A 15,325-nucleotide genomic window follows, 5' to 3' on the forward strand; every position below is an offset into this window, starting at 1 on the left:
TCAGTTTATGCGCAGGGCCACTTTACGGCGCCATATTGCGCCCCACCGCGGTAAATGATACATGCGGGCCCCAGGTGACTACTCCCTTCACTGTCGTCAACGACTCTCATGTCCTAAGAGGAGACCAACAATACACACCACGATTTGCATCGCCACACTGCATCTTCCGAAATTTCCCTTTACGTGGTCGCTGAATGACGAGGGCATGGCTGCCTATCAGAAGAACCTTGTCAACGCAGTGCAGATTTGTAATGTTGTTGTTCTTGTCGTCTTCAGTCCTGAGACTAGTTTGATGCAGCTCTCCATGCTACTCAATCCTGTGCTAGCTTCATTCCCCACTATCTACTGCAACCTACACCCTTCTGAATCTGCTTAGTGTATTCATCTCTTGGTCTCCCTCTACGATTTTTACCCTCCACGCTGCCCTCCAATGCTAAATTGGTGATCCCTTGACGCCTCAGAACATGTCCTACCAACCGATCCCTTCTTCTGGTCAAGTTGTGCCACAAACTTCTCTTCTCCCCAATCCTAGTCAATACATCCTCATTAGTTATGTGATCTACCCATCTGATCTTCACCATTCTTCTGTAGCACCACATTTCGAAAGCTTCTATTCTCTTCTTGTCCGAACTATTTATCGTTCATGTTTCACTTCCATACATGGCTACACTCCATACAAATACTTTCAGAAACGACTTCCTGACACTTAACTCTATACTGGATGTTAACAAATTTCTCTTCTTCAGAAACGCTTTCCTTGCCATTGCCTGTCTACATTTTATATGCTCTCTACTTCGAGTATCATCACTTATTTTGCTCCTCAAATAGCAAAACTCCTTCACTACTTTACGTGTCTCATTTCCTAATCTAATTCCCTCAGCATCACCCGACTTAATTCGACCACATTCCATTATCCTCGTTTTGCTCTGTTGATGTTCATCTTACACCCTTCTTTCAAGATACTGTCCATTCCGTTCAACTGCTCTCCCAAGTCCTTTGCTGTCTCTGACAGAATTACAATGTCATCAGTGAACCTTGAAGTTTTTATTTCTTCTCCATGGATTTTAATACCTACTCCGAATTTTTATTTTGTTTCCTTCACTGCTTGCTCAATACACAGATTGAATACCATCGGGGAGCGGCTGCAACACTGTCTCACTCCCTTCCCAACCGCTACTTCCCTTTCATGTCCCTCGACTCTTATAACTGCTATCTGGTTTCTGTACAAATTGTAAATAGCCTTTCGCTCCCTGTATTTTACCCCTGCCACCTTTAGAATTTGAAAGAGAGTATTCCAGTCAACATTGTCAAAAGCTTCCTCTAAGTCTGCAAATGCTAGAAACGTAGGTTTGCCTTTCCTTAATCTAGCTTCTAAGATAAGTCGTAGGGTCAGTATTGCCTCACAGATTAGTAATACAACAGCAAATAACAATGATTGTGTAAAAAATTCTTCACGCACATATATGCTCACCAAATTTTAGTTTCATAATTGGAAATGTAATTTTTTTATCGCCAAATTGTCAATGAAACGTGTACGATAAACAGTTCATATAAGAAAAAATATGAACAACAGTTTTTGAACTTGACGCGTGCTAGGTCTGCAGACCAACGCCCGATCTGTCTCGGCTTTGATCTTTCCTTCCCAGAAGTACTCGGTTCAGCGCGACATTTCATTTCATGTAGTACTGCGGCGTGAAATTTTTCGGTCGGCACAACTCTCTTGAGTTCGACAGAATCGTTGTATGAGCGCTGTTTACCCTTTATTACTTACTTGTGGTCTGAAGGACGCTCGCAGATCCAGTAACGGTTTGCACAAACAGAGGCAGTCTAGCCATCTATCGTCACAAGCCTTTAAAACTGAATGGGAATTACAGAAGAAAGGGATAAGAACTGTCAGTATATATCACGCAGTCGCCTACGCGATGGGTACTCCAAATTTGCTAACAAACGACATTGCAATACCATGCAGAAAGAATTTAATGATTTAGTTGGCAATGAAAGAACAAAACATTGCAACGATCGACAGACAGAATTCATTGTTCTGTACATCAAAGAGCAATTTGGTCTACGTTTTCAGGGATAGAGCACGTGAAGAAATTGGTGGTACGAATAGTAAAATTTCTGCAGTCAAACGTAAGGTGTCAGTCGCAACTGTTCTAGTTGGAACTGAACTATATACTACTTTAATGTAGGTCGGCTAAATCTAGGGCTATGCCTGGAACGAACTTCAGATTTGAAGCCCACTATTGTCGAATTTATGACGGGAAAACGAGACCACTAACGAAAATCAGAACATCTAGAATGGATTGCAGACTTCGTAATTTAAGTGGACTTGACTGCACACCGCCTACAGTAAGACAAGGCAGACGACACAACTTCTTTATGATTTGATGGGGATGTATTTAAAAAGGAAACGCGTTGTAGAAGGAACACATTTTGACACACACAGAGCAGTTTACCACGTTTACTGGCGTTAAGGAAAACGCGACGTTTGAACAATTCATTGCAGCCTTTAAAGAATTACACGGGTAGTTTCCCAAACTTTTTGAGGACGCTACCAAACTCACGCCTGTTTTGTTCAAGCCGTTTAGAGACTGTTTGCTATTTCAGTTGAAAACGCCTCTGTGCATATACAGATGTAACTGACTGACCTCTAAGGTAATACCCATTCTAAAGACAAATCTCTTTAACGCTGAAACTGTCTAGGACCTCTACACTGCTTTCCTCAGGTAGATTCCGCGTCTCCATAATTACGTTGCGAAAGTGCTACAATACTTCGACCAAGATGTGTTTGAAAATCCGTGATACTGTCGTCTGTCCGTAAGCTGAAAGTTTGTACCAGGTAAATGTGTGTGTTCAGCGCGTCAAAAATAATTCAATATTATTAAAAATTTGTTTTGTTTTTGATGAGATATAGAACAAACTCGTACGCAGTGCGACAGCGTTGGCATTTAAATGCGGCGTGTTCGCAGTTCCAGACGCCCGCTTTAGAGACTGAGAAGGCGAGCAGGGCGCTTTGGCCAGTGGAGCTGTTAAACTCTTACAAGGCTAGTGTCAACTGCCCGTTATTCGCCTAGAGTACTCAGCTTGCGTCCACCGCGAGCGATCGCACGCTCCGCCGGTCCAGTTTTAGTGTATTGTGGCCGTCGCCACTGAAGAGGTAGCGGATATTCTTCAAGCGCTGGCAATGATGTACGGCACTATACGAATAAACTGGCATCACATCCCCCATCCCTCTCCCCAAAGGAAACACCTGACAGAATCCACTGGAAACTCTGAATTTAAATGGGATTTCGCTCGTATCTCTTTCACCTTCCATGAATACTACTGAACCGCCAGTACTACAAAATATGCGTATCTTACGCTGGGAAATAATAACCTTCCTTACCCCTAATGTGAATGTTAGTTACAAATCAAGTAACTAGTTCATGATTCGCCAGCTGAAGCTGACATTTACATCGCTGAAGTCATTGCACGACGTGTGGAGCGAGGTACACATTGTACCAATCAATTTTCCGCATTCCTACTTCACTTAAGATGAGGTCGACGCCCGACGGTATAATACATTTGCCTAATTTCACTGTCGTGTGTATGATGGCCGAAGTGACGTGTTTATGGAGTCTTTTTGGTCTGTGACCTATTGCCATTTCTTTAAGCGCATCGAAATTGTGAATTCCTTTATCTAACCTATCCCACTGTAGTCTGGTGTTTCTATGACAGTTACGCTAACTAAACTATGCCTTTAAGAAAAGTGCATTTTTTTTAAAAATTTCTCTTCCATTAATCCTAGTCGGTAAGCATATAGTATGTGCGGAATTATTTCAGATTAACTTTGAGGAAAAGTAGTACACTGAATTATCTGTCCAATCTGGCATCACTTCCATATCAGCAGATGTAAGTTGCATGACCGTGGCCGTATATGAAGTTCACCCTATAGCAGTTCTTTCTGCCAGAAATAGATACAAAGTACAATAGGGAAAGGGGGAAGGTCACTACCACACAAGCAGTACATCGATGGGAACATAATGTACTGACCATTCACGAAGTTTAAATTGGTGGTAGCCTTGTTACAGCGTAGAACGACATCAAACCAAAATTTTGGATTACTCGTCGGATAGCCAGTCCTCAGCAGGAAACAAAGCAAGAAGAGAAAAACAATTTAACCACAAATGTTCGTCCTGCCCCTATCGAGTCCTAACTCGTGAGACGGAGGAAACAGTCTTATGAAACGTACGGGACACTACACTGTTGACCGTGAGAGACGGGAGGGAAGAATACGAAGAGCTGTGAGCGCCGCGACACTTAGCTAATCAGCCTCGGTAAGTGAGGGGCAGGCATTACAGCGGTCGCGGTAAACGCGTCCATTATCTCGTGGCACGAGTCCGACTATGTTGATGTGATTTTACACACGACTAACTCCAAAGTAATGGAAGCCAGTTCTTGTTCATTAAAGATGGTGACGGTTTCCACGCTCACAATTCAACAACTCCATTGCGAATCCGCTATCGAATAGGTTTCCTCCTGAAGTCTGCCTAAGTGTGGGGTTTTAGAGCAGATCTCCGTGGCCTTGTTGTGTTGGAGCAAACAAAGCGGTGTCCCTACTCCAACAACAGATAGTTCCTGTAGTCAAATTTTCCATGAAGGAGAGGGCGGGGAGGGGACCGGGCAGCGGCATAGCAGCACTGACCGTTCGAGCGGATTACACCAGGGACGTGGGGCCCCAGGAGGGCTATTTCTGAAGAAAAAAAGACAGAAGTCTCCTTCCACGTTAGCATACCTACGGCGCCAATCTGAAAGCAACGGCTCTGTCTTTAACCGATTTATGCCATCTTGTGACTTAATCTAATTGTTTGGATGATATTAAAACTGATTCACTCCCACCATCTGATGGTCCTGTATCTATGTAACACATCAGGTCATGCAGAAGGTTATTACTACTGATATTTGCCAAATATTTACTTAATGGGCCTGTTATTACTGTCACTGGATTTATAATTTTGCCTCCTGTACGACACTGTGATTGAAAATACCATTAATCAATTAAGTAAGTATTCCTTTATAAGAGACTTGACACACACACACACACACACACACACACACACACACACACACACACACACACACACACGTTAATTCTTTAAGGTTCTTATAAAAAAATTCCTGCCTCTGCCTTCCTCACATCTACGTGGATTACTTTACATTTATGTTGAAGGCGATCAGCACCTGATGCAAAGAACGGGAACTGACCCTCAAACGTGTCCGTTTCTTAATGATGTCACGTTCCTTTCACAACAGCGTCAACTGCTAACCGCCTAAGAATTAACGGACACTGTCTGTTAGGTTTTGTGTCCATGTCGTGAAAAGTAGCGGTCGTATCACGTCACCATCAGGACATCTAACGCCTCATTCGCTTCAGACCAATAGCATTTGTCATTCGCATTTACCATGACCATATTTTATATGCTAGGCATATCGAATATTATCTGGGAGTCAAACACATTAACAACCTGACAAATTACTGCTACGTCAACCATTTGTAACAAATGCAATGTTATCTCTGGACGGTAAAAATTAACAAACCTTGAAATGGCACGAAGAACAGTATCACACAACAAAAACTTTTTTGTCGAGATGTGATTAATTTTATTTCGGGTTGACGGACATTAACTTCAACACCTCGGAACGTCAATGCCATTGGAGACTACTTATAACATGCTGTATCGTCGACGAGAATCCGGAAACGTGGAATACAGAACGAGCCGATGGTTCTCCGGTCACACTTGTTTGATGTCAATATGAACCCATAAATTTACTGATACGCTGGCCTTTACTACTCGAAATCAGTAATGCAAGTAGATAACTATACTTTTTGTAGTTCAGTACATATAAACCGTAATTTAGCTGTTTTATTCGATAGCGTTGTGGAGTTACGTGTTACCTTAAAAGCAATAGCGGCGTTTAAGCTTTCAGAGTTTGAACACAGTGAATGTGAAAGGAAGTACCCACTGGCGAAGCACCGTTTCCCGTATTCGCGCGAAATCATCCAGCCAAATACATTCAGATCTGTCCCGTTAGCGTTGAGCATCATCTGGACTATCTGTAAACGTCAATGGAGAATCCCTTCCCCAACAGCGTCTGAGCTGTATTGACGAAAATGTCAACTTTGTGCAAATTTGAGTCGAAATTTCATTTTCGCAGTTGTACCGTCGAATTAATTTATTTTGCTCCGCCATTGCTCCCTGATTTCAACTTAACTTACACGGGCCTAAAATTACGTCACTGGCGCACAAGGATCTCAGTTTTTCTCCTTTTCATAATCCTCCCACGTATGTCCAGATGCACAGTACCTACCAGACAATACTCATTTCACCGATAGTGCCCATTTCACGCCCCCAGTAAAAAACTTTTGTGGTCAATTACTCTGCAAAACTTGATTTAGACCAAAAACATATTCCAGCGAGAAGTGTGCTGTAGCAGAAGTTTCAAGTAGCACTAGTTGTACTAACTATTATTTAAGGTTCCTATTAATGATTCCGAAGTCACCCACCTACTACTTAAAAGTGACAAAAATTAAAACACGGGCACAGGTTCGTCTCATATTTGACTTCAGCACGGGCATGGTTCTTACACAGTGTGTCAGTGTTAGGTCTCGAGGGGCGTAGAGAGATAACAGGATGCAGCTAGCAGAACCCGTGAGCTTAGTGCAGCTGACGTCATCGGCCGCAGAGCACGCCCTTGTGACGCAGGCGTGCTGATTAACGCTCCAGTAGACCGCGCAGATACAGACAGATTACGCCCGCTGCTCAGCTAAGGCAAGCGACGGAATACTTGCAAAAAGGCTACAAGTCGTGAAAACTGTTTACCAACAACCCCGCTCCCTTCACTTTGCAGATTTAGAAAGTGACGGTGCGATCCTCTCCGTACATCTCAACACCGGAGCTGTTCCGCAGTTTAATTATATATATATATTTAAACTAACTAGTTTAAAGTCCGAAGTCCCACAGATATCATTCTAAAGGCGAAATACGATTCGACAAGGCTTTTAGGCAAGAACAAAGCAAGAATTCGTCGGAAATGGACTGAGGAGACAGTGAAAGACGATATGATGATATAATATGGAACTAACGAACCTTTGAGTACAGTATACCATCTCGCCGGGTAAGACTGGTAGGGAAAAAACCTTAGTCAAAAATTTATAATCAACTACAGAGTACACAATAATACAAAAAACAAAAATTCTATAATATTCATCCTTTTTATGCTCACAGCTCACGTTGAATTCTGCTTTCATAAATAACTTTTGAGGCTGCCTCTTACTCCCTTTTTATATGTTTATAATTGTTTAAACTATAAAGCATCTGACACGCTGGACGTAATAGTGGCAATAAACTACGACGAGAGTCAGATTCAAATACAGCCAACCTAAAATGTCATCAAAAACAAAGAAGTTGCTGTAATGTTCATCGAAAAGATTAAATGCATTGCTTACGAAGGATAAAGGAGAATTTTTGAAAAAAATTGAAGAACATTTCACACACCTTCGAATGAGGTTCGAAATCAAGAACAGCAAATGATGTGCCGATTGATAATGAAACTTCAATGTGTATCTTAGAATCTTATTATAAAGGTACTCCAGGATAATTGCTGTACAATATTTCCAGCATCATTCGAAGGTGCGTGAAATGTTTCTCCGCTATATATTATATCTTACTTTTAGACAAATCATTTCACAAAACATTTTACTTTTTTATTCATTTTTTATTTTTGATTTTCTGAGACTTTCCGGATTATTCGGATTTTCGATTATTCCGATGACTTCTGGCGTCGACTAGATAAGATAAACGATGTTCCACTGTGGTGGCAGGAATGAAAATGTGAGGAATGCACGAGTAGATTAGTTGGTTAAAGGATTTAGTGTCAGCTCCACTGACATTTATTACCAAGTTTTGTCGCGATCGTTATACTATATAACCTATAAGAATGAACTAAACGGACTAGGTATCTTTTTCCCATCCCTTTATGTTTCGGTAAATGAAGTACCGGATAACGTCGAGAAATTGGTTGGTAAATGATAAATAAATAGTCTGCTGAAAGTATTATGCGGACGTTTTAACGTGACAGTTTTATGTGGAGTGACAATATGGCTACCGCCCATGTTCAACGTGAACCTGCAACAACAGGTGGCAGCTCTTGCAACGGACGTCCACTGAGTGGCGACAGAGGACCTTTTCAGATTAATTACGTTTTATGCTCCATCGAACAGATTGCAAACACCCTGTAACTATCGTCGTAAGGGTACAGGTCGGAGGAGGAAGCTTTATAGTCTGAGTAATGTTTTGTGCCACTCCCTGGGTGATCTCTTCATTCTGGAAAGGACAATCGATCAACGCAAGTATGGATCTATTCTTGGGCCCATGTCGACCACTACATTCAGTTTGTTTTTCCTCGGCACGATGGTATCTACCAGCAGGGCAGTGCAACGTGTTGTCCAACTCTGGGTGTACGTGCCTGGTTCGAAGAGCACCGGGATGAGTTTACATCACTCCTCTGCCCACCGAAGGCCCGGGATTAAACCCAGTTGAGAAGCAGTGAAACCATCTCAACCGTGAAACCTAGCGCAGCTGGCCACCGCACTGGAGCCACCATGGTTCCGCATCCCTGTCGGTACCTTCCAGAATCTGTTACACTTCCCGGAAGTGGTCCCGCGCTGCAAAAGGTGGTGGTTCAAGCTTTTGACAGGTCGTCGCAATGAGAGTGGACTGTGTAATACCGCCAGAGGTCGGGCCTTAACTACCACTTTTACGAAACTACCAACGTAAACATGCAAGCACTGCGTCGAAATCGTTACCAAATGCTAGTGTAGCTCGGTTTGCTTTCGCTTGTCCCTTGCTCGTAAGTAATAGTTAGTCCAAATAATGCTACTTGAGACTTCTGCTACAGCACGCTTCTCGCTGGCATATGTTTGTGGTCTAAATAAAGTTTTGCAAAGTAATTAAATGACCACAAAAATTTTCTACTGGGGGGCGTGAGATCGACACTAGCGGCGAAATAAGTACTGTCTGGCAGGCACCGTGCATCTGGACATATGTGGGAGGATTATGAAAAGGAGAAAGACTGAGAAATCCTTGTGCGCCCGTGACGTAATTTTAGGCCCGTGTAAGTTAAGCTGAAATCGGGAGTAACGTTGATGGCGGAGCTAAATAAATTAATTCGACGGTACAACTGCGACAATGGTATCTCCACGCAAATTTGCACAAAGTTGACATTTTCGTGAATGCAGATCAGACATTGTTGGGCAAGGGATTCGCGATTATAAAGTGACGTTTACAAATAGTCCAGGCGATGCTCAAAGCTAACGGGGCAGATCTGAATGTATTTGGCAGGATGATTTCGCACGAATGCGGGAAACGGTGCTTCGCCAGTTACTTCCTTTCACTGTGTTCAAACTTGAACGCTTAAACGTCGCTATTTCTTTCAAGGTAACATGTAACTCCACAACGCTATCGAATAAAACAAGTAAATTACGGTTTATATGTATTTTCATTACATGAACTGCAAAAAGTATAGTTATCTACTTGCATTACTGATGATTTCGAGTAGTAAAGGCCAGCGTATCAGTAAATTTATGGATTCATATTGACACCAAACAAGTGTAACTGGAGAACGATCAGTTCGCTCTGTATTCCACGTTTCCGCATTCTCGTCCACGATACAGCATTTTATAAGTAGTCTCCAATGACATTTACGTTCCAAGGTGTTCAAATTAATGTGCGATACCCAAAATAAAATTAGTCAGAACATCTCCACAAACAAAATTTTCTGTAACGTGATAGTTCTTAGTGCCATTCCAAGGTTTGTTATTCTTTAACCGCCAAGAGCTGACATTACATTTGTTGCAAATGGTTGACGTCGCAGTAATTTGTCAGGTTGATTATGTGTTTGACTCCCAGGTAACCTTGGGTATGCCTAGCAAATATTTTCTTATAATGAGATTAATGAAGAGACTAATTGTAGTGCGTCACGGGATGGAACAGGACTCTGATGCCCCAGAAAGTATTGGAGATCCCTACAACAGTGAACACGTTGAGGCAAGTGAAAGTGGGCCGGAAAACAGCGTCTCAGGGTACAAGGAAATAAAGCAAAGGAAATATAACACTAACCTGACTATATCAGATCTTTAAAGTGACCATTATTCATCCCTTGGCACTTTTAGGCCCTCGTCAGCAAGTTGCTGAAGCCGGATCGAATTTGGACTGCTGGAATTTATGCAGTCTCATCCAAAATTTTCTGCTGCAGTTCTTGAAAACGACGATGGTTGTTGCGGTACGCCTCAAACTTGAGGGCTGCCCACCCGAAGTAATCGCACACTGACAAATCCGGTGACCTTGGTGGCCAGCTAAGGCTGCGACCAGACTGACCTTTGCTGACAACTGTCATGAGTGAAGATTGTGCAAATGTGCTCCAAGGTTCGGTGTGAATCACGTGGCGAGCGTACACGTGGTATGCGCTTCACGGCGTGTGGTTGTATGTATACATTCACGTCCAATCGTACCCACTCATTTGTATCACTTATTTGCCCCACATTAAGTTCCGCCGTCACAGAAGCACCAACCACGGGCATACGCTGCCAACCCCGCGAGAGGGGGAGGCGGGGTCTTCTTCCAACTCACCTGTTCTTTACCCTAGAGTTTGTTTACACTGGCTGCCGAATGCCACGTTATTTCTTCACTTTAGTATCCCCCCCCCCCCCAAGGGTACTTTAAGTATTATCTGCTGCTAGGTGTGTGTGTAACTGGACGACGGGTGCGTCGAATCAGGTGCAAGGTGCCAGAGGCCTTGGATTGGACAGCGAAAGTGCTAGGCGGATTACGGTTGGAGCTGCGAGATGCTCTAACAGCGTGAACGTAACGGCGCGGAGAGAAAGCGGCGGGAGCGGGAGCAGCAGCAGCAGGCAGGGGGACGTGTGGCAGTATCGGTGGCGTGGCGTGGCTCCGGATGCTGGTGGTGCTCGTGGAGCCGCCCACGGCGCGGCTGCCGGCTGAAATTCCAGCCGCCACGGCCCAGTGGCGGGCCGCGCACAAGCTGCCGTGACGGAGCCAGCCCGCCACGCCACTGCTCTCCTCCGCTCTGTACACGCGCTACCCGGCACACTGGCGCTAATAGAGCCACCGACAACCAATTGCAATGGGAGTAACCCATTTATGAGGCGTATTCCGAAACTTTCGTCTGGTGACCAATATTTAACGGACGATACGCCCGAATCAAGTTTGACGTATGCAGCGCTATCTGCCGACTATTTAGGCGACTACTGCAATGTTGGCGTGATTCAGTAGCTGTTTGACCGTCGGTGAGAGCAGAAGGCAGTGGCCACGACAGAAGTACTGGGTCATCAGAAAGTCAGTATAAATTTGAAAACTTAATAAACCACGGAATAATGTAGATAGAGGGGTAAAAATTGACACACATGCTTGGAATGACATGGACATTTTGCGAAGATTTTTTCCCCCTCCTAATAAAACCCCGACAGATGGCGCTGGACAACAAAACGTCAGCGACTGCGCATGACAATCGTGTATAAAAGGAGCTGTAATGAGAGAGAGAATCATTTTCGCCATGTTACTCTTTAACTCTCCGATTTTATCGCCTGTTTTTTTATTATTTATTCTCTTCATCCTTTTATTTTAACAAAGTCTGTAGACTTAAGAGCGGCATACTGAGCTGCTGCCAGCCCGACCCTTCGGGGAATTGAAATTCTATATATATATATATATATATATATATATATATATATATATATACTCCTGGAAATGGAAAAAAAGAACACATTGACACCGGTGTGTCAGACCCACCATACTTGCTCCGGACACTGCGAGAGGGCTGTACAAGCAATGATCACACGCACGGCACAGCGGACACACCAGGGACCGCGGTGTTGGCCGTCGAATGGCGCTAGCTGCGCAGCATTTGTGCACCGCCGCCGTCAGTGTCAGCCGGTTTGCCATGGCATACGGAGCTCCATCGCAGTCTTTAACACTGGTAGCATGCCGCGACAGCGTGGACGTGAACCTTATGTGCAGTTGACGGACTTTGAGCGAGGGCGTATAGTGGGCATTCGGGAGGCCGGGTGGACGTACCGCCGAATTGCTCAACACGTGGGGCGTGAGGTCTCCACAGTACATCGATGTTGTCGCCAGTGGTCGGCGGAAGGTGCACGTGCCCGTCGACCTGGGACCGGACCGCAGCGACGCACGGATGCACGCCAAGACCGTAGGATCCTACGCAGTGCCGTAGGGGACCGCACCGCCACTTCCCAGCAAATTAGGGACACTGTTGCTCCTGGGGTATCGGCGAGGACCATTCGCAACCGTCTCCATGAAGCTGGGCTACGGTCCCGCACACCGTTAGGCCGTCTTCCGCTCACGCCCCAACATCGTGCAGCCCGCCTCCAGTGGTGTCGCGACAGGCGTGAATGGAGGGACGAATGGAGACGTGTCGTCTTCAGCGATGAGAGTCGCTTCTGCCTTGGTGCCAATGATGGTCGTATGCGTGTTTGGCGCCGTGCAGGTGAGCGCCACAATCAGGACTGCATACGACCGAGGCACACAGGGCCAACACCCGGCATCATGGTGTGGGGAGCGATCTCCTACACTGGCCGTACACCACTGGTGATCGTCGAGGGGACACTGAATAGTGCACGGTACATCCAAACCGTCATCGAACCCATCGTTCTACCATTCCTAGACCGGCAAGGGAACTTGCTGTTCCAACAGGACAATGCACGTCCGCATGTATCCTGTGCCACCCAACGTGCTCTAGAAGGTGTAAGTCAACTACCCTGGCCAGCAAGATCTCCGGATCTGTCCCCCATTGAGCATGTTTGGGACTGGATGAAGTGTCGTCTCACGCGGTCTGCACGTCCAGCACGAACGCTGGTCCAACTGAGGCGCCAGGTGGAAATGGCATGGCAAGCCGTTCCACAGGACTACATCTAGCATCTCTACGGTCGTCTCCATGGGAGAATAGCAGCCTGCATTGCTGCGAAAGGTGGATATACACTGTACTAGTGCCGACGTTGTGCATGCTCTGTTGCCTGTGTCTATGTGCCTGTGGTTGTGGTTGTGTCAGTGTGATCATGTGATGTATCTGACCCCAGGAATGTGTCAATAAAGTTTCCCCTTCCTGGGACAATGAATTCACGGTGTTCTTATTTCAATTTCCAGGAGTATTATATATATATATATATATATATATAGAGAGAGAGAGAGAGAGAGAGAGAGAGAGAGAGAGAGAGAGAGAATCAGATGCGCCAGCAGTCGCAGCATGTTGACGTTACCTGAAAAGGCGCTTTTAGTGAAGCTGTATTATCAGAATGGGGAATGTGCTAGTTCAGTGTTACGATCTTATCGCCATTGGAAGGGAATTCGAACGGGTAAAGGTCCGTTGACAAATGCTGCTGTGGCGAGAATGATTTCTCAGTTCGAAGTCACAGGTTGTTTAGACGATAGACCCCGTAGTGGCCGACCGAGCACAAGGCGTAATGCTGCTGAGACAGTTCAGGAAGAAATGGAGACTGCAGCGGGTTCGTCGATGCACGGAGAAGTCAGCGCTCGTGCAGTCGCACGTCGCACCGGCATTCCATACACTACTGTTTGGTTGGCACTGAGGCGTACCCTCCGATACTACTGTTTGGTTGGCACTGAGGCGTACCCTCTGATGCTATCCGTACAAACTCCATCGGCATCATGAACTGTTACCTGGCGATTTAGTGAAGCGGAGGGCATTTGCGGTGTGGGCGTTTCAAATGATGGCAGAAGATGACGATTGGTTGAGTGACGTGTTGTGGACCAACAAAGCTCATTTCACACACCGAGTGTCTGTCAACACACCCACAACTGCAGAATGTGGGCTACCGAAAATCCTAGAACTGTCATGGAAACTTCATTTCACGATGAGAAAGTCACAGTATGGCTTGGATTTACCACATCTACCATTATCGGGCGTTTTTTCTTCGAGGAAATGAGTGATTCTGATTTTGTAACTGCTACCGTGATGGGTGAGAGGTATGCAATGATGGTGGACATATTGAGCATTTCTTGTAAAGAACATCATCTGTGCTTTGTCTTACTTTGTTATGATAATTATTGCTATTCTGATCAGATGAAGCGCCATCAGTCGGACACTTTTTGAACTTTTGTATTTTTTGGCTCTAATAAAACCCCATGTCATTCCAAGAATGTGTGTCAATTTGTACCTCTCTATCTACATTATTCCGTGGTTTATTCAGTTTTCAAATTTATACTGACTTCTTCATCACCCGGTAGATCCCGCCAGCTGTGAAGCGTGTGGTGGGATTAGATCTTCGCTGGCAAAAGGATCTTCAGCTGCTGAAATCCATCGTGAGTTACGCTCAGTGTTTGGACCTGAAATAATGAATGACAACATTTTCGATAATGGGGTCGAGAATTTCAAGATGGCCGCGCAAGTGTTCACCATGAACAGTTGAGTGCAGGCCCAGAATTCAGACCAACGCCTTCGTTGATCAAGCGAACCACAAACTTCAAGTGATTGACGATTGGTGGCCTGGCTAATGAATTCAGAAGTGTTGCTCGAACTTGAAGTTACAGCATTTTCGCCGAACAGCTTGGATTTCACAAACTGTGAAAGATAGGTTTAAAAATGCTCACTGATCAGCAAAAAGAGCAAAGAATGCTTAGTGCACTGCAGTATTTCTAGCGCTATAGACAAGATAGAGATGATTTGCTTTTCTACATTGTTACGGTCGACGATACGTGAATGTTTTACACAAATGCAGAATCGAAACAACAGTCAATGCAGTGGCGCTATTCACATTCACCCTAACCAAAAGTTTCAGCGATCCCCGTTCTCGAATCCAAATGTGATGGCTACTGTTTTGAGACGAAAAGGGCGATCATTTGACTGATTTCATGGACTGTGGATTAACAATTACAGCTGACGTATACTGTGAAATGTAAATAGAACTGAGACGTGCGATACAAAGTTGAAGGGGAAACTCTCGTCTGGCATAATCCCCCTCCACAGCAATGCACGCCTTCACACTGCTGCCAGACCCAAGGAAAAGAATCACGATTGTCGTTGAGAACTTCTTGATCACCCTCCGCACCATCCCGACATTACACCAAGCGACTATTTGCTCTTTTTGCATGTGAATAAATGGCTGGGTGGAGAGCTATTTCAAAACGACGATGGCTTCAAGCCTGGCGTTACCAACTGGCTCGATTTCGTCGATTATATGGGAAAGTGAAGTAGATTTGTAGTAAAATACTACTGTCAACAAAAATCTTTT

At 44.8% G+C, this 15,325-nt stretch overlaps 1 protein-coding gene across 5 annotated transcripts in view; it reads right to left on the reverse strand.

The window, feature by feature from the left end:
* Positions 1-15,325, reverse strand: part of LOC124798019 (protein MTSS 2) — a 337,387-nt gene that overhangs the window by 153,582 nt on the left and 168,480 nt on the right. The gene's annotated exons all lie outside the window — the stretch shown is intronic.

This window comes from Schistocerca piceifrons, chromosome 5 (assembly GCF_021461385.2).
Source record: "Schistocerca piceifrons isolate TAMUIC-IGC-003096 chromosome 5, iqSchPice1.1, whole genome shotgun sequence".
Lineage (NCBI taxonomy): Eukaryota > Metazoa > Arthropoda > Insecta > Orthoptera > Acrididae > Schistocerca > Schistocerca piceifrons.